We start from the raw sequence: 18,803 nt of genomic DNA on the forward strand, positions 1-18,803 counted from the left end.
ATGGTCTACTTCTGCACCTATTGTCTATTGTCTATTGACTAAAGAAAGAGGGGGCAGGGGCCCTATAAAGAAGGTGGGGGGAGGGTGGAAAACCAATCAGAGGGAAGATCAAGGGGTGGGGAGGGGAAACAGGGAGGGGATAGGCAGGAGAGGTGAAGAAGGAATCTAAGGGGAAAGCACTATGGGTAGTAGAAGAGGGCAGAGTTATGAGAGGTGATAGGCAGTAGAAGAGGAGACAGAGTGAAGGTGGGATGGGGGAAAGGAGGGGGAGGGAATTACCGGAAGTTGGATGTTCGATGTTCATACTAAGGGGCTGGAGATGACCCAGACGGTAGATGAGATGTTGTTCCTCCAACCGAAGTTTGGCTTCGGAAAAGGTTGGTGGGTGGGCAAGGGGGGGGGGGTATGAAGTGAGAAATTGGGAGGCAATAGGGTGATAGGTGAAAAAAGTAAAGGGCTGAAGAAAAAGAAACCTGACAGGAGAGGAGAGTGAACCTTGGCAAAGGGGGAGGAGGAGGGGCGCGAGGTAAAGATGTTGGACACATACTTTCTCCTCCCTCTCCTGTCTTTTTCCATACCTCATTCTGGCTTTCTTCTTCCCACTTTCTTTTCTCCTCACCTGTCCATCACTTCCGTCTGGTGGCTCTCCTTCCCTTACTATTTTGGCTTCTTCCCTCTCCCTTTGCAATCCTAATGAAGGGTCTTAGCCCATATTGTTCCCTTCTATAGATTCTGCCGACCTGCTGAGTTGCTCCAGTTTTGTGTGTGTGTGTGTGTGTGTGTGTGTGTGTGTGTGTGTGTGTGTGTGTGTGTGTGTGTGTGTGTGTGTGTGTGTGTGTGTGTGTGTGTGTGTGTGTGTGTGTGTGTGACAATATGCAAAATGGTTGCTATTGATTCTTTGCAACTTGTTTAAATATACTGCCTCACTTTACTGTGTTTGACTGCTCATTGGTCTGTGAGGATGAGAAACGAAGTCTTGCTGGAATTTGGATGGGGTTCGTCTTTCCTCTGATTGTGGTATCCTGACTTTTGAATGTTGTGTCTTGAATGCCGCAATTTCACCTGCTGTAAAAGTAACATGGCCCCTGTCAGTCAAAAGGACTGGGGCAAAAGCTTCATGCATTGCGCCTGATCAGTATGACAATTAGTTCATGAATATGACATTGTTCATGAGTGCTTCAAAGGGGCATCAGCCACTTCTGACATCTGACAACAGCTACACATCCAAATGATAAAACATCCCCCAGCAGAGCTGGGAATTCAAAGCCTAAATATAGAAGCAGGACCCCTTATTACCTATATGAAGCATAAGATAAGGAGGAATACAGGAGTGAGATAGTTTGGCTGGCTGACTGGTGTTGCGACAATAGTCTCACACTCAATGTCTGCATGACAAAGGGATTGATTGTGGACTTCAGGAAGTAGTAATCAGGAGAACAACACACCATCTTCATTGAGTGGTTAGTGATGGAAAGGGTGAGTGGCTTTAAGTTTTTGGATATCAACATCTCAGAGAATCTATCCTGGGCCCAACGAATTAGTGAGATATCTTCAAGAGGTGATACTTCAGGAAGGCAATATCCATCTGTCAGGGAGGTGGTATAGGAGTCTGAAGACCCATTCTCAATGATTCAGAAACATCTTCTTCCCCTTGGCCATCAGATTTCTGACAGTCCATGACCCGTGAATACCACCTCGTTATTCTACTTCAGCACTGTTTATTTATATCTTTTAACATATTTATATGTCTTACCAAATACTGTTGCTGCACAACAACACATTTCATGACATGACATATGTCAGTGATAATAAACCTGAATCTGACTCTGAAAATGAGTGACAAATAAAACATTGGTTCCATTCAGTGTCTTCGAGAGTTGGAAAATGGGATAAATATTGATGGGTTATTTTGCGAGTCCTGTAATTTTAGTTTCTATAATTCTAGTGTAGAATTAATAGCATTTATGCAATGACTTTCATAATCTTTGGCCATCTTCAAGACACTACAATAATGAAGTGGTCTTGCTGCAGTGAGGCGGGAAATTAAGCTTCCTTTTCAGTCCTGAAGAAGGTCTTGGCCCAAAACATCGTCTATCTGTTCATTTCCATTGATGCTGCCTGATCTGCTGAGTTCCTCCAGGATTTTGTACGTGTTGCTTAGGAAATTAAGCTGCTCTATTTTGCTCGGCAAGCTTCCACGAGGTGCAGTCTGGACCAGAGGCTGTATTTTAGTGATGTTCATGGAAGGAAGAGTGTTGGCTAAGTGACGGGGAAATTTCTGCTCCTCGTTGAAATTGTGTTGAGGGTATCTTGCATTTAACTAGAGTAAGCAGGAAAGGCAGTGTTCCAATTAAATCATCGCATGTCTGGCAGGGCAGCACTTCCGCCAGGCTGCATTGGAGCCTCTCGTGTCTGTACTGGTTTAAGAAGGCATTTCTACTGCTGTGATTGGTTTATCAATAAGCCACCAGTGGAGTGTTGGTGCTACTGGCAAGATACTTTCTTCTTATTTCCTTTGAAATAAGAAAACCATTCTGCCCTACACACGCTGCTGGAGCAATCCCATTCCCCTACCCCCACCAATTTTCCCCATAAGCCATTTTCCCCATATTCCCAACAACCCCCCCCCCCCCACCCCGCCAACAAGTGTGCCATCCACTGTACTCAGGCTCATTTTTCAGCAGCCAATTAAGCATTGAACCATCCTTGGGATGTCAATGGAAATCGGAACAATGGAAAGCCACTCGGTCACAGGGAGAATGTGCAAACTCTGCATGAGCGGAGGATGAGGGCAGAATGGAATCATGGTCTCTGGGGTTGTGAGGCAGCAGCTCCACTAGTTTCCACAGTATATATAATTCCTACGATGTATTCCTCTCCTGTACGACTGTCCATACTTCTTTCTGACTCAGTAAGACAGGCAACTACACAAAGATCACACCCATCCTGGGCGCTCTTCTTCCCTCTCCCATTGGGCAGAAGATACAAAGGCTGACAGCACATCTCACCAGGCTCAAGGACAGCTTCTGTTTCACTGTCATCAGACTCTGGAATGGCAAGATGGACTTTTGGCCTCACAATCTACCTCATTATGCTTTTTGCACTTGATTGTTTACCAGCACTGTACATTTTTGGTAGCTTTTACATGTTATTCTGCATTGTTATTACTTTACCATATTTTTAGCTAAATGCACTGTGTAATGATCTGATCTGTATGAACAGGATGCAAGACAGCTTTTCACTGTATCTTGGTATGTGTGACAATAATAAATCAGTGCCAATACAAATGTAGTTGCACAAGCAGCACAAGGTCTTGTCATTATTCACTGTACCAAGCATATCATTACAGTCACCTACAATGTGCCAATGTGTCACTAATGTTTCATTCCCAAACTTCCCATCATTGACAAGAAACGACCTGCTGGAGGAACTTGGCAGGTAGAATGGATTTGTTAACATTTCAAGTTGAAAGGGTTTCAGCCCAAAATCTCAACAGTTATTTTCCTCCCACAGATGTTGCTCAGCCTGTGGATTTCCTCCGGCAGACTGTTTGTTGCTCCAGGTTCCAGCATCAGCAGCGTCCTCTCTCTCCATTTTATGTGCCTTGAAGAAATGTCTCTTCAAGGTAGGCTTCCTTTGAAGAAGTGTCACTCCTCTCTTTGACAGGGGTGGTGAAAGACCCTTTCTCACCTAGCTGTCTCTACTCTCAAGCTCTCCTCCCTCTCCTCCTGGATCCATCAGCCTCTTTGTCTACCCCTAGCTGTCACTCTCTTGCCTGTCTCCCAACTCCACACATCCCCTTCCCCTACCTGGCTCCAGGTTCCAGCATATGCAATCTCTCGTGTCTCCATCTGTAACACAGGGCCCAGTCCCTCAGTGTACGTTCACGGGTGGTGGTCGGTGGGGGTGGGGGGACTTTCCAAGCTGCACTACTTCAGCCAGTGACTATCTCAGAAGGTGATGGAGACCCAAATCATCTTTCAGAGGGGAAATAAGCCATTCTGCCCACTGACTCCACATCAGGACCCATTTATACTAATCCAAAATTAATCCCATTTTATTCTCCCTCATGCTCCCGAGATTCCACCATTCACCAACACACTTATGGCAATTTCAGGTGGGAAAGTAACATATCAACTTGCTTGTTTTTGGGATGTGGGAGGAAACCAGAGCACCCAGAGGAAACTCACAGGGTCACAGGGAGAATGCGCAAACTCCACACTGACAGCACCAGAGGTCAGTATTGAACGTGAGTCACTGGTGAGGTGAGACAGCAGCTTTACTAGCTGTGTCACTGTGTTGTCATTGGGTACAAATGTCCTCATGAACCAATCCTGAGGGGAAGATAGCTTATGGAAAAGCAAAGAAATGTAAGAAATGTTTTTTCCCACGTGCCAGGGTGCATTTGGGAACCAGAAACATGATTGTTGGGTTGAGTTGTTCTCTGATCTTGGCAATCCATTTGCAAACGTTTCATCACCATATGAGGGGACGACATCATGAGCAACCCAACCATCAACCACCCGAGCTACACATTGTCCAAGTTATTTCCAAAAACATGATTCTTTACTGCACATTTATCAACCGCATTAGACAAGTGTTGATTGTTCACTGTTGAGATTTGAGGAAAATTTAATTAGGTTATATCCATTTTGAATTTTCTTAATAGATTATCAGGGACTTCAGAGGCTTTGCTGTATTTGAACGTACATAACACTCTGCTCGCTTATTAGTGTGGCTCTATGTAAATCATTTTTCTAAAGTACCAATTAGCTCTGTTAAGGCATCCTCCTTTTTGTATAACACTTCTTTGAAAGTTGTCACAGTTCAGTAATTAAGCTGTTGTCCAACAGTGCTGAAGGCTTTTCAGAAAGTGTGCTCCTGCATGTAAACTAGTTCTGAGTAACTAGTTGCAACAGAATGCATCGTGTCCGGGATCCTAGTAATCAATTAGCAATTAATTGGTCTGTCATTTTGTGCAACATTTTCTGAATTTAAAATAATTAGTTGAGTTCAGTTCTGGTTGCAAGACAGAGCTGCTTGGCAGAAAGATAAAACTATTGATTTGATGGGATGCTGTGACTACTTTCAATTATAAAGTATTTACATCTCAGTCCCTTAGGTTGGAAGATCAAACTCTGGTTGATGAATTCTGAGAGAAGTAAGCTGGATATCCGGTATTGTGGAGAGATGTGTGTTTGCAGATGACAAGACCTGCTTCTCCATGATAGTATGTGGCTTTAAAGGGCCACCCTCAGACCAGAGAGTGGTGGGTTGTAGTTCCCGGTCTGTGATGTGCTGTCAGTTTTTGGCTGGGATTTGGATGAAGGACCAAGTGTGACTGAATTGATTGTGTGGGTAGGTAGAGCTCAGTCATTACCATCCCATGACTGGTTTGATTGCTCTCTCTGTCTCTGTCTGCTTTTTTCTCTCACCCACGCACTCTTCCTCTTTGTCCCACACCATTGTTTTCAGAGAAATTGAATCATAAAGTATGCCACAGTTATTTCATTCATAGAGCCACTGCCTCACGACTTCAGAGTTTCAGGTTCAGTACTGACCTCCTGTGCTGTCTGTGTGGAGATTGCAAGTTCTCCCTGTGACTGTGCCTCACAGTCACAGGGCTGAAGGCTTTTTGGAAAATAATATTTCTGCCTGCAGACTAGCTCTCTCTCTGTCTCTCTCACACACACACACTCGAAATCCCTTTCTCTCATTCACATAATGATACATACTGGGAAACATTTGGGATTTACGCTGGGGATTTTCTTGCAGTACGTTGCTTCCTGGATCTGTTGTGATACATCACACAATGAAACTGCATTCCTGGCGGGTGTCTCTCCACCAGCACGGGACCCACACCAAGGCAGCAGGAATGAGATATTGGCTTCACGTCATGGTTTTGTGCATCACTTTCAGCAGGCATTATCCCTCCCCAACCTATAGAAACTCATCTTAGCCCCACCCATATAAACGTGCTGCATCATTTGCCTGCTCCTCTTCCTGGGTTGGGTGGGAGAAGGGGAAATGGGACTGGCTCGGTAAGGTACCTTGATTAGCATTGATGATTTTGGTCAAAGGTCCTGTTTTTGTGCTGCGTAACTCCATGAATCTAAAATCCGTGTAGGCTCCCCCAGGGCTGATTCATCTTGTGGCCTTCACTTGTGCCACCTCCCATACATAGACGAGATATATTAATGATGCGTGTTGACACGTGGCCAAGTGGTTAAGGCGTTAGTCTAGTGATCTGAAGGTCGCTAGTTCGAGCCTTGGCTGAGGCTGCATGTGTGTCCTTGAGCAAGGCACTTAACCACACATTGCTCTGCGATGACACTGGTGCCAAGCTGCATGGGTCCCAGTGCCCTTCCTTTGGACAACATTGGTGGCGTGGAGAGGGGAGACTTGCAGCTTGGGCAACTGCCGGCCTTCCATAAAAAAAAAACCCTGGAAACTTTCCAAAGGCGCAAATCCATGGTCTAATGGAGGCCTACCCATATTAATGATGTATTAATGCATCTTTACTGGTGGCCACCTATTACACAGTTCAGGACAGGTCTGTTTCATCACTTCATATCCTGGCTCATGGTCTATTGCTTTAAGATGGAACCACACATATTGTCACGTGAAGACTTATTTTTGTCTAACTACAAAATTTCCTCTACTTGTGTAGTGAAGAGCTTGGTCGGTATGGTGCAGTTGAGCCAAAGGGCCTGTTTCTGTGATGTATGTGTCTTATTACTCAACCCATGGACCTGTTTTGATGTCTTTTAAATATAATTGCCGTTGCCTCTTCCTCTAGCAGTTCATTCCTCATACCTGCCATCCTCTGTGTGAACAGCTTGCTCTTTAAATCCTTTCCTCACATCTTAAAACTATGGCTTTAGTTTTAGATTCTCCTACCCTGGGAAAAAGTGTGACTATTCTAGTTTGAACCAGCCAGACTGACAAATTGGTCTTGGTTTATTATTGTCACATTTACTGAAGTACATCTACTGAGGCGTCTCTTGCAGATCAGGTCATTACACAGTGCGTTGAGGTAGAACAAGGTAAAAGAAACATGCTGAATATCGTGTACAGAGAACATTCAATGCAAGTAAACAATAAGGTGCAAGATTGTGAGGTGAAGAATCCATTAGACCATAAGACATAGGAGCAGAATAATGCCATTATGTCTTTTGTACACGGGTTGTCTGCCCTGTTGGTGCAATCTTTTGTTGATTCGATTATGATTATTGGACTTATTGAGTATGCCCGCAAGAAAATTAAGTGGTGACATATATGCATTTTGAAAATAAATTTACTTTGACTCACACTTCACCGGCCTATAGACTTGTGTGGCCACATTCAGGGAACTATTATTTGGGTCCCTTAATACACTGATGCTGCTAGTGGTCCTGGCATTAGAGAATAACTTTATTTGTCACATGTGCATTTGAAATATAGAAACATACAGCGAATGTGTTGTTTGCATCAAATCAAATCAGTAAGGATTGTCCTGAGCAGCCCACAGATGTCACCACGTTTCCAACACCACCATAGCATGCCCACAACTCACTAACCCTGACAGTACATCTTTGGAACTATATATTGCCCTTTATAATTGATCTTTCTTTTTTTTTGTAATTTTTTTTATTGAAGTTTATCATCAAACAAACATTTCCATAGGATGTATTTCAGACATTGTATATATATATCACAAATCTCCACAAAGTATTTATCTGAGGTATACACTTAAAGAAAAGAGCGGAAAGAAAAAAACAAGCAAAAGGAAAAACTATGTACTATGTAGGGAGTGATCTTTTTTTACAACATATTCATTGATTTGTGAGAATAAAATCAGGCCTATGAGGCATTATGTAGTAAAACTATTTTTCCCAGTATGAATCAAATTGTTCCAGCTTATGACTAACAGATGCTGTTATCTTCTCCATTTTGTAAATGTCCACTGTAATTTCCATCCATATATTTAAAGTTGGGCTGTCCTGTGATAACCATTTTCTAGTAAGAGTCTTTTTACCAGCCATCAACAGAATATTCATTAAATATTTATCTCTTTTCAACCATTCTTGAGGTATATATCCAAAATATATGGTCTTACTCTCTAAGGGTATTTCACATTTAAAGATGTCTTGTAGGGCATTGTGTATCCCCGTCCAATAGTTTTTGATAACAGGGCAGTCCCAAAAAATATCATAATGATTTGCATTTTGATTTCCACAATTTCTTCAGCAAACAGGGAGGTTACTATCATAATGGGATTTTTGACAGGGTGTAATAAAATATCTTATCAAGTTTTTCCATCCAAACTCCCTCCATTTCTGTAAACTGGTACACTTCCATTGATACCTCCATATTATTGTCCATTCTTCCTCAGTTAAATTATCCCTCCTTCCTTCTCCCATTTTGTTTTAATGTATGAAGTCTAATGTGTTTTAAGATTTGACAACCCCTTATACATGCTTGAAATGATTCTACTACCATTATCTGAATTATATGCTTTTCTAAATAGCTGTATCAAGCATGTACTTGCAATTGATCTTTCAGAGTGCAACACCTCACACATGGTGAGGTTAAACTCCATTGCTTACAGGAGTCATATTTGCTTATAGAGGCTCTGGGAGGCTGCTGGAATGGGAGCAGTGGAGAGCAGACAAGGTGTGGGTAATGGTAAAGGGTTTGGAGCATGTCACCCAATTCCCTTGTCCTCTTGTGAATCTGTTGGTGGCATTCACAGCCATCATATGAACAAAAGTGTGCATGTGTGTGCATTCAGATAAAATTTACAAGTTACGTTTGTGTACATTTTGTGTATTTGGCATACATCATGAGTGCATGAATCCAATTTTCATATTCTCTATGACAGGGAAGAAAGGCCATTCAGCCCATCAAGTCTATGCTGACACAGAGCAATCCCATTCCCCCATGAATCTTTTGCTCTATAACATATTCAGTTCCATTAACTTCCCCACATACCCCAACCCATGATTCTGCCACTTGCTCACACATTAGGGATGTTGGTTCAACCCTGAATTTGGATGCAATCTGTTTGAAGTTTGCACATTCTCCCTGTGACCATGTGGGTTTCCTCTGCGTTCTCTAGTTTCCGCCCACATCCCAAAGTCCTGCGGGTTAGCTGGATTAACTGGCCACTGTAAATCACCCCTTGTGTGCAGCTGAGTGTTCAGATCTGGGGCATTGATGAGAATGAGGGTAAATGAAATGGGTTAAGGCAGAATTAGTGTAAATGGGCAGTTGATAGTGGACCAAAGGACGTGTTTCTGTGCTGTATGACTCTATGAATCTTGATTAATCTCACCTTCTCAAGGGCATTCAAGGATGGGCATTAAATGTTGGTCTTGCAAGCAGCACTCACTCTACGAATTAATACACAATGAAACAGCATATGAAATCATTGCCAAACAAATGAGGAACATGAGCCGTTCACATTATCTCAACCACACAGAGGTGCTGCCTTGTTAGGTACCAAGGTGTTTAAATTCATGCATTATCTACACACACTTCAGCTTAATACAAAACAGAATGATGAATGCATTGGTAGTACATAAAAACATATTAAAGAACCAACGCTTTACTAAGTCTGAAAGGGCTGTTTTTTGTATTATGGTCTTCTTTAGCAATCTTCCTTCTATCATTTATTCCACTTCTTACTGAAGGTACTGATTCACAGTGACGAATCCTCAAACAACTGCATCCCTGTAAATTCTACTTACAATGTCTACTTCATAAGTGAGGCTAAATGGAAGGTTGCAGTGTCTGCTCAGTCAGGAAGGACTTCACACAGATGAGCATCCACTTGTTGTTGGTCAGGGTGGGTTATCATCACCTTATCGTGGTGGAGAGGCTTGTGAGTTCCTGAGATCCCAAGCACGATGCCATCTGGAGTTAGCCACTTGGTACTTAGCTCTGGTAGGGACACTCATGGTGGTAATGTCAAGGGGGAAGATTCAAACAAAGAGTTTTCCAACCAAGACCTCAATGGTGGAGCTGTTAGAAGATGACAACACATCACAACGTCACTAAAGGTAGAGGAAGGCTGCCGCAGTGAAGGGTCTTGCATGTTATGCCAATGGACCTTGACCTCAATCTCTCTAAGATTGTGCGGTAGCTGCCTGGGCATCAGCCTCTCCATGTTAACCAAAGTAATGCACAGGCACTCTCCATTTAGGGATTTCACCCTAACATCCCAGGTTAAGTCCTGTGGCACTCAGCAAGTGGCAAAGGGGGAAGGATTGTGAGGTCTGGAAGGTCCTCTGAATGTGGATCCCAGATCAGCCTCTATGGCTATCTGAAGACCCACCAATAGACAACCTCTTAGGAGAATATCACACTGGACTCAAGTGATCAGACTATTACTAAAGACTGGGAACCCTTGTTGCTTTTTGATTTTGACCGTAATGATACTTCTGCCAAATAAATCTACCATAGAATCAGATCAGGTTTATTATAAACACAAGGGATCTTGCTGATACTGAAAAACTTGAGCAGCAAACTTAAAGTGCTGGAGGAGCCCAGCAGGTCAAGCAGCATATATGGAGTGGGATAAATAGTCGATATCTTGGGCCAAAGCCCTTCATCAGGACTGGAAATGGAAGGGGGCTGGACATGAGATTAAGAAGGTAGGGGAGGGAAAGGAGTACAAGCTGGCAGGTGATAGGTGAGGCTAGATGAGGGGCAAAATGGGTGGATGGGGGGGTGCTTGAAGTAAGAAGCTGGGAGATGATGGGTGGAACAGATAAAGCGCTGAAGAAGAAGGAATCTGATAGGAGTGGACATTAGACCATGGAAGTGAAGGAGAAGAGGCCCCAGATGAAGGTGATGGGGAAGTTTTTGTGAACTTTAATATCTTGTGGCAGCAGCATTGTGCAAGATCTAATGTACAGTCAAAATTTCAGGCCGACACTCTTCATCTGGACCTTCACCAGCCAAGGTGAAGAGTGCTAAGTAGAAGCATTGATGATCCATTTCCCTCCACAGATACTCCCTGACCCGGTGAGGTCCTCCTTCACTTTGTGTGTTGCTTCAGAGCCTAGCACCTGCTGTCCTCATCTAGAATTATTTCCCACTGCTTTTGCTTTACTTGATTGATTGCTTTATTGTTTATTTGATTGCTTTATTGTAAAGAAAGATGGTTGCAAATAAAGACAGTTTATAATAGATACCCAATTGGATACCGAAGTTTCCCAGTGCTCCATTCAGTGAAATTTAACTTTTTCCACTCAGATGATAAATTTCTTTGGTTTACTCAGTTGGGTGGAGTTGTCCTTGCTCTGTGCTTACATTTGTTTAAATTTCCAAATCTTCCCAGAAAAATGTGTTCAGCATGATGCCCAGACCTGGAGGCTTGAGTTATAAATCAGGGTTATATTTCCTATAATGTAAAAAATAAAGTGTGAACTAGTTAAAAGCTTTAAGTCATTAAGGTGTATCAAGGAGAGCAATATCTACTAATTTTATGAGAATTGCAGGAATTTGAGGATCAGTAAAAAATGAATGGTACGGGGAAGGTGCATCTCCTTCTAGGGTAACTAGAAGTATAATGCTAGAAAATAGGAGCAGCAGCAGGCTATTGGGCCTCTCCTGTCTGCCCCATGAAGTGGTAGCGCAGAGGTTAGCTCAGCACCTTACAGTACCAGTGACCTGGATTCAATTCCCACCACTACCGGTAAGAAGTTTGTACGGTCTTTCCATGACGATGTGGGTTTATTCCGGGTGGTCCGGTTTCCTCCCACACTCCACAGACATTCCTGTTGGTAGGAATTGGTCAGTCTAAATTGCCCCATGACTAGATGAGGATTAAATTGGTGGGTTGCTGGGCAGTGTGGCTCAAAGGCCTGGAAGGGCCTATTCCATGCAGTATTTCAATAAATATGTAACCCCCAGGGTCGCCTCAGGCTCGCTCAGCTCGTTCTCGTCTAGGGGGAGCAGCCTTCGGCCCCGCCAAACTGGGTAATCAGCTGGTGTGGATGCTGTGTGATGTCCCCGCCTCGCTAAAGAACAAACAGTACACCATATGCGATTAAATGAGTACAATTTATAAAGGTTACTAGAACTAATTGATTAATAACGATACAGTATATATGAAGGAAAAGAAAATAAAGAAAAGGCGTCAAACTTATCAAAGTCCAAACCACTTTGTGCACAACCGTTGGAGCTCAATTACTGAAGTCTTCTGGCCACCATTCGATCCCCTCCGAACTCCTTGACTTGCAGCTCAGGACCACCCGGAGTGGTCAACCAAGCACATCTATCTTCGTCTCCTCTCCTCGGGGTACCTCCTGGCCTCGGACCCCCTGCTTGGGGTCCATTCCTCACCCAGTTTACAGCATCACGACCTCTCTCTCTCACCCCCTCGCGCCGATCTCCCCAAAAGCCCGCCAACAATAGTTTACAGACTCAGAAGAAAGAACAACATTAATCCCAATTGGTTAACAAAGGAATACAATTCTCGTTATCAGTAAATTTTATCCCAAACAAGCTTCCAGCACTCTCTCGCAACAAAGAAGCCATTTTGATTAACATATGCAGTAACAAAGAAAAAGAAGAAACCCCCCTTTACAAATATAAATAAAATAATTCAATATGATCATGACTGTTCTAAATTCACTTTTACTCATTGCCTACACTGGTTCCCAATAGTCTTTAATTCTTCTATCACTTAAAAATTCTTGTCTTAAATACTTCTGTGAAGAGAGAATTCCAGAAAATTATTGGCCTCATGAAAAGAAATATATACCAAAGAGAGAATTCCATAAATTTGCCAGCCTCATGAAAAGAAATGCATACACACCTCTGTTTCAAATGATGGCCCCTTATTTTGGAACTGGGTCCCCTGATCTGAGATGACATCTCAGTATCTACCCTGTCATGCCTCTGCAGAACCTTATGTCTCAGTAAGGTCAGCCTTTGACTATAAAACATTATTTAATCACGGCTGATTTATTTTCCCACTCAACGCCATTCTTCTGTCTTCTTTCTGTAACATTTGACACCCTTATTAATCAAGAACATAACAACTTCTGCTTTAAGTGCACTCAATGACTTTGAAGTAAATTTATTATCAGGGTACATATATGTCACCATAAATAATCCCGAGATCTATTTTCCTGCAGGCATTCGCAGCAAATACAAAGAAACACAATAGAATCAATGGAAAGACTGGTCACAACAAGATGGACAAACCACCAATATGTAAAAGACAACAAACTGTACAAATACAAAAAGAGAAAAAAAAGTAATTAATATTCATTACCAGCTCAGTGTTCCACAGATTCACTACTCTCAGACTAAAAAAATTCTTCACCTTTGTTCGAAAGAAGGCGATGAGGAATTTCTTCTCCCAGAAGGTTGATAATGACTGAAATTCGCCATCCCAAAATGTTGTTGAGGCTGAATCACTGAATGATTCAGACTAGGGTTGAGATGAACACGTTTTTCAACAATGGAGGAGCCATGGGTTATGGGCAACAGGCAGGAAAGTGGAGTCAGTATTGATCTTATTAAATAGAGCAGTAAGTTCGATGGGCTTACTGGCTGACTCCAGCTCCTATTTATTACACTAATGTCAGACTTCCATAGGAGTAATAGAAGATCCAAGAATACTGCTGGTGCTGGAAAACTTTGAGATATTCAGATTATTGTTTCTGTAGCTTTAGCATTTTTGTACTATTTTGTACAAAACGGTCTGCCCTACTGTTAGCATAATTCAGTTGTTTGTACTCATCATTGTATTTATTATTACCACATGTACACTTTACTCTGAGAGCAAAGAATTTCAATACTGATCAATGACCTGATCTTGGTATATATTGGCACCAATGATATAGGTAGAAAAGGTGAGGAAGTTCTGAAGAGAGATTTTATGGAGCTAAGTAGAAAGCTGAAGAACACGAGCTCCAGGATGATTATCTCTGGATCGCTGACCATGCCACGTGCCAGTGAGAGTAAGAATAAGATGATTTGGCTGAGGAACCGTTGCAGGGGGCAAGGGTTCAGATTTATGGATCATTGGGATTGCTTCTGGGGAAGGTAGGACTTGTACAAAAGGTTACACTTGAACCTGATGGGGACCAATATCCTTGCAGGCATGTTTGCTTGAGTTGTTTGGGAGGGTTTAAACTAATTTGGCAGGGGGATGGGAACTGGAGTGATAGTGCTGAGGATGAGGTACGGTAGATGGTTTACAAACAGAGGCAGTGTGAAGTGAGACTACTAGCAAAGAGAGGCCGATGACAGGGAAAAGTTGCAATCAACGGGATGAGTTGCAATGTTAAAGGTGGACAAAATCGTAAAGGTTGAATACAGGACTGAAGGTGTTATATTTGAAAGCACGTAGTATACCGAATGAGGTAGATTAACTTGTAGCGCAGTTACAGATTGGCATGTATGATGTTGTAGGCATCATTGAATCGTGGATGAAAGAAGATTGTAGTTAGGAGCTTAACATCCAAGGATACACATTGTATCAAAAGGACAGGCGGGTAGGCAGAGTGGCCGCTGTGGCTCAGTTGGTAAAAAATGAAATTAAATAATTAGAATGAAGTGACATAGGGTTGGAAGGTGTTGAATCATTGTAGGTAGAGCTAAGGAACTACAAGGGTAAAAAGAGCCTGATATGGTCTACAAATTACAACGGGAGATAGAAAATGCATGCCAAAAAGGCAATGTTACAATAGTCGCGGGGGATTTCAATAAGCAGGTAGATTGGAAATATCAGGTTCATGCTGGATTCCAGGGTGGGGAGTTTCTAGAATGCCTACAAGATGGCTTTTTAGAGCAGCTTGTGGTTGAGTCCACTAGGGGATCAGTTATTCAGATTGGGTGTTGTGCAACAAACTGACTTTGATTAGAGAGCTTAAGGTAGAGGAAGTCTTAGGGAAGGAGGAGAAGATGTATTAGTATTACAGTGGAGTAAAGGGAATTATAGAGGCAAGACAGAGAAGCTGGTCAAAATTGAATAGAAAAGAACACTGGCAGAGATGATGGCAGAGTATCAATGACTGGTATTTCTGACAGCAATTTCGGAAGTTACAGGATGAAGAAAAAGTATTCTAAAGTCAAGATGATACAACCGTGACTAACAAAAGAAGTCAATGCCAGTATAAAAGCCAAAGAGAGGAAATATAATAGAGTAAACACTAATGGAAAGTTAGAGGATTGAGAAGCTTTTAAAAACCAACAAAAGGCAACTAAAGAAAATCATTAAGAAGGAAATGATGGAATACAAAAGTAAGCTAGCCAGTTATATTGAAGAGGATACCAAAAGTTTCTTCAGATATATAAAGTGTAAAAGAGAGGCGAGAGTGGGTATCCGACCATTGGAAAATAATGCTGGAGAGGTAGCAATGGCAGACAAGTAAGTGGTAGACCAACTAATTAAGTACTTTGCATCAGTCCTCACTGAGGAAGACATTAGCTGTATGCCGGAAGTCAGGGGGCAGGACTGTGTGAAGTTGCCATTACTAAGTAGAAGGTTCTTGGGAAACTTGGGCTTGTTTTATGAAGCGTGCTTGATGGCTCTGGGCCTGTACTCACTGGAATTCAGAAGAGTGAGGGGTGATATCTTTGAAACCTATTGAGTGTTGAAAGGCCTCACTAGAGTGGATGTGGAGATGATGTTTCCTATGATGGAGGAGTCTTAATACCAGGGGATACAGCCTCAGAATAGAGAGGTGTTCTTTTGGAATAGAGATGAGGAGGAATTTCTTTAGCCAGAGAGTGGTGCATTTGTTGCTACAGGCAGCTATGGAATCCATCATTCAATATAATTAAGGCAGAGATTGATAGATTCTTTATTAGTCTGGGCATGAAGGGATACAGGGAGAAGTCAGGAGGTTGGGGCTGAAAGGAAAATGGATTAGCCATTATGTAATGGCAGACTAGTCTCGATGGGCCAAAATAGCTTAATTCTGTTCCTATATTTTATGATCTTATGATCATAAAACAGGCAAAATGCTGGAAACACTCAGAAAATCACCCAGCATCTATGGAAAGAAAAAAAAAAGCTGTTATTTTTTCAGGTCAAAGACCATTGATTAGAACTGACTAAAGTTCTTTAATATGAAGTATTACCTCTTCTGCTTTCTACAGGTGCCACTTGATCTACTGCATGTGCATGGTCTTTTGGTTTAAATTTTGTTATATTCTTTCAATAGTAAAATATTGGAAATAATTCTATATTTTGATGGCAGAAATTTGCAACTCTTGTCAGCTAATAACAGTTGATGCCCGTTGTAAATTTTGTAGTTGGTGGGTCATTAACCACCGATATTGGGAAAAGGCAGATGGATGGACTTAGCTTGCAGTCTCTTTGACTGTTGAATAGGTTGCAAGGAAAATGGCTGAGGCCTGTTCTATTGATTGATGACATGATGTGCTTGCTTTCATTAGTCAGGGGATTGAGTTCAAGAGCCATTAAGTTATATTGCAGCTCTATAAAACCATCGTTAGAGCAGACTTGGGATATTGTGTTCAGTTTTGATTGCCTCATTATAGGAAAGGTATGAACTCTTTGGAGAGGGCGCAGAGGATACTTACTAGGATGCCACCTGGATTAGAAAGCATTCCTTAGGAAGTTAGTTTGAGCGAGCCTGGGCTTTTCTCATTGGAACAATGGAGGATGCGAGGTCACTTGATGACAGGAGGCATAGATGGAGTGTGTAGCCAGAAACATTTTCCCAGTGTAACAATGGCTAAAGCGAGGGGTCAAAACTTTAAGGTGTTTGAAGGAAAGTATGAGGGGATATTAGAGGTAGGTTTGTTACACAGAGACTGGTAGGTATGTGGTAGAAGTGGGAATTTAACCCTGATCACTGGTGCTGTAAATTTTTATGCTAGTCACAACATTTCCATGCCTGGTGGCTCAGAGGAGCAGATTGTCCAAAGGTTTCTTACCACTGAAAATAAAGGAATAACATTACAGAGATATATATATATGACCAGAGTTCACCACAAATCAACTCTAAAATGCTTCTGCTCCACCATGTTGAATAGCTACCTACTGTTCTCTACAATTACTCACATTGCCTTTCATTTTTGGCCTTCCACTGATTGTTTATCAGTTTAAATTGAAGAGCATGTGTGAAGTTTTCACTGCCATAGTTTTTCGATGAAAGCCCCATTGGTTTCTCGGTGCTTTTAAAAGTATTCTGTTGCCTTGGAGACTAAGCTTCTCAATAAAGATGGCTGATTAAGGCGCCAGGGGACTTCTAGTCATTTCATCCATTTTCATGCACTTGATGATTGTGGCAATTTCCAAACACCCACGCACGTTGAGTTATCTGAACTTAAAAATAAAATAGCACAGTGAGTATAAAATACATAGACCATGGAACAGTATAACAACGGAACAGACCCTTTGGCCCATGATGTTGTGCCAAACTAATTATACAAGTAATTAAATACCTAACTAAACTAATCCCTTCCACCCACACAATGACCATATCCCTCTATCCTCTGCACATTCATCTGCCTCAGAGCCTTTTAAATGTTTCTAGTGTATTTGTCTCCACTACTACTGCTAGAAGCACGTTCCAGGCACCCACCACTCTCTCTAAAAACAAATCTTGTCCTGCACGTGTCCTTACTCTCTCCCTCACCTGAACGGTATACCCTATAGTATTAGATATTTTGACCATACTTCAAAAATACTGGCTGTCTCCTCTACCTCTGCTTCTCATAAACTTATATAAATATTCTCCTCAGTCTCTTCCACTCCATATAAAACAATGTAGTTTGTCCAGTCTCTCCTTATAGCTGTCCAGTCCTGACAGCATCCTGCTAAGTTTCTTCTGCACTTTCTCCAAAGCCTCCATTTTTTCCCTGTAGGAGCAGTGTATCTATTTTCTGTTCTTTATTGTGTTTCGTGTTGTGCGTTTACTACCGGTTTAATGTAATCTGTCACGGGTTTGGGGCATCGTCGCATATTCACACTTTGTCATAGTTAGGTAGTCTAGTTTAATGGATCGTGAGTGAGCCTGGGATAATTTGTTTGCTGACTTCTAATTACTCTTTTCCTGTTTATTTTGTTATTTTTCTGATTTTGGTTACACAAGTTTCATTGGTCTCATATCGCTATAAGATCGTTTGCCTTTACTGGTATCATAATAAGGGATCAACTGTATTTTTTGCAACTTGGAACTCAGTTGTTTGGAAGTGGACCATACAGTATTGAGACCCTTGCTCAGTCTCTCAGTGGGTCTGGTTTGTTTTCAAGTAACCACTACACTTCCTATAAGGGGGCAACCAGAATTAAATGCAATGCTCCACATATGGCCAGAGCAATTTAACTACCTGACACTTTATGGTGATGCCTCGACAAATAAAGACAAGCATGCCACACAACTTCTTTTACCACTCTAGCAATCTGTGCAATACAGTGCTTTTAATATTAAAAATTGCACTTCCTCATTTACCTGAACTGAGGTTTTTTGGTAACTTTTACACTTTATTCTGCATTGCTATTGTTTTACTGTGTATGATTTGATCTATATAAACAGTATGCAAGATAAGCCTCTCACTGTATCTTGGTACATATGACAGTGATAAACTAGCAATAAAATAGTAATAAATCATCTGAAGGGGCTTAACAAGAGCATCACCAACCCAAACTTGTTACATGAGGAACTGTTAGGCCAGGTGACCAAATTCTTGGTTAAAAAAGTAAATTTTAAGGAAAGGATATGGAGTCAATAATGAGTTGCAGTATGTGGCCAATCATACTGGATATGGACAAACCCGTGGAGCAATTAGAAGTTGGTTGGTATGACATTGTGGGTATCACTAAC

The 18,803-nt window shown here is 41.9% G+C and overlaps 1 protein-coding gene across 3 annotated transcripts in view; it reads left to right on the forward strand.

The window, feature by feature from the left end:
• The window catches only part of cd276 (CD276 molecule), a 455,194-nt gene that overhangs the window by 254,144 nt on the left and 182,247 nt on the right, over positions 1-18,803 (forward strand). The gene's annotated exons all lie outside the window — the stretch shown is intronic.

Source organism: Hemitrygon akajei, chromosome 21, assembly GCF_048418815.1.
Source record: "Hemitrygon akajei chromosome 21, sHemAka1.3, whole genome shotgun sequence".
Classification (NCBI taxonomy): domain Eukaryota; kingdom Metazoa; phylum Chordata; class Chondrichthyes; order Myliobatiformes; family Dasyatidae; genus Hemitrygon; species Hemitrygon akajei.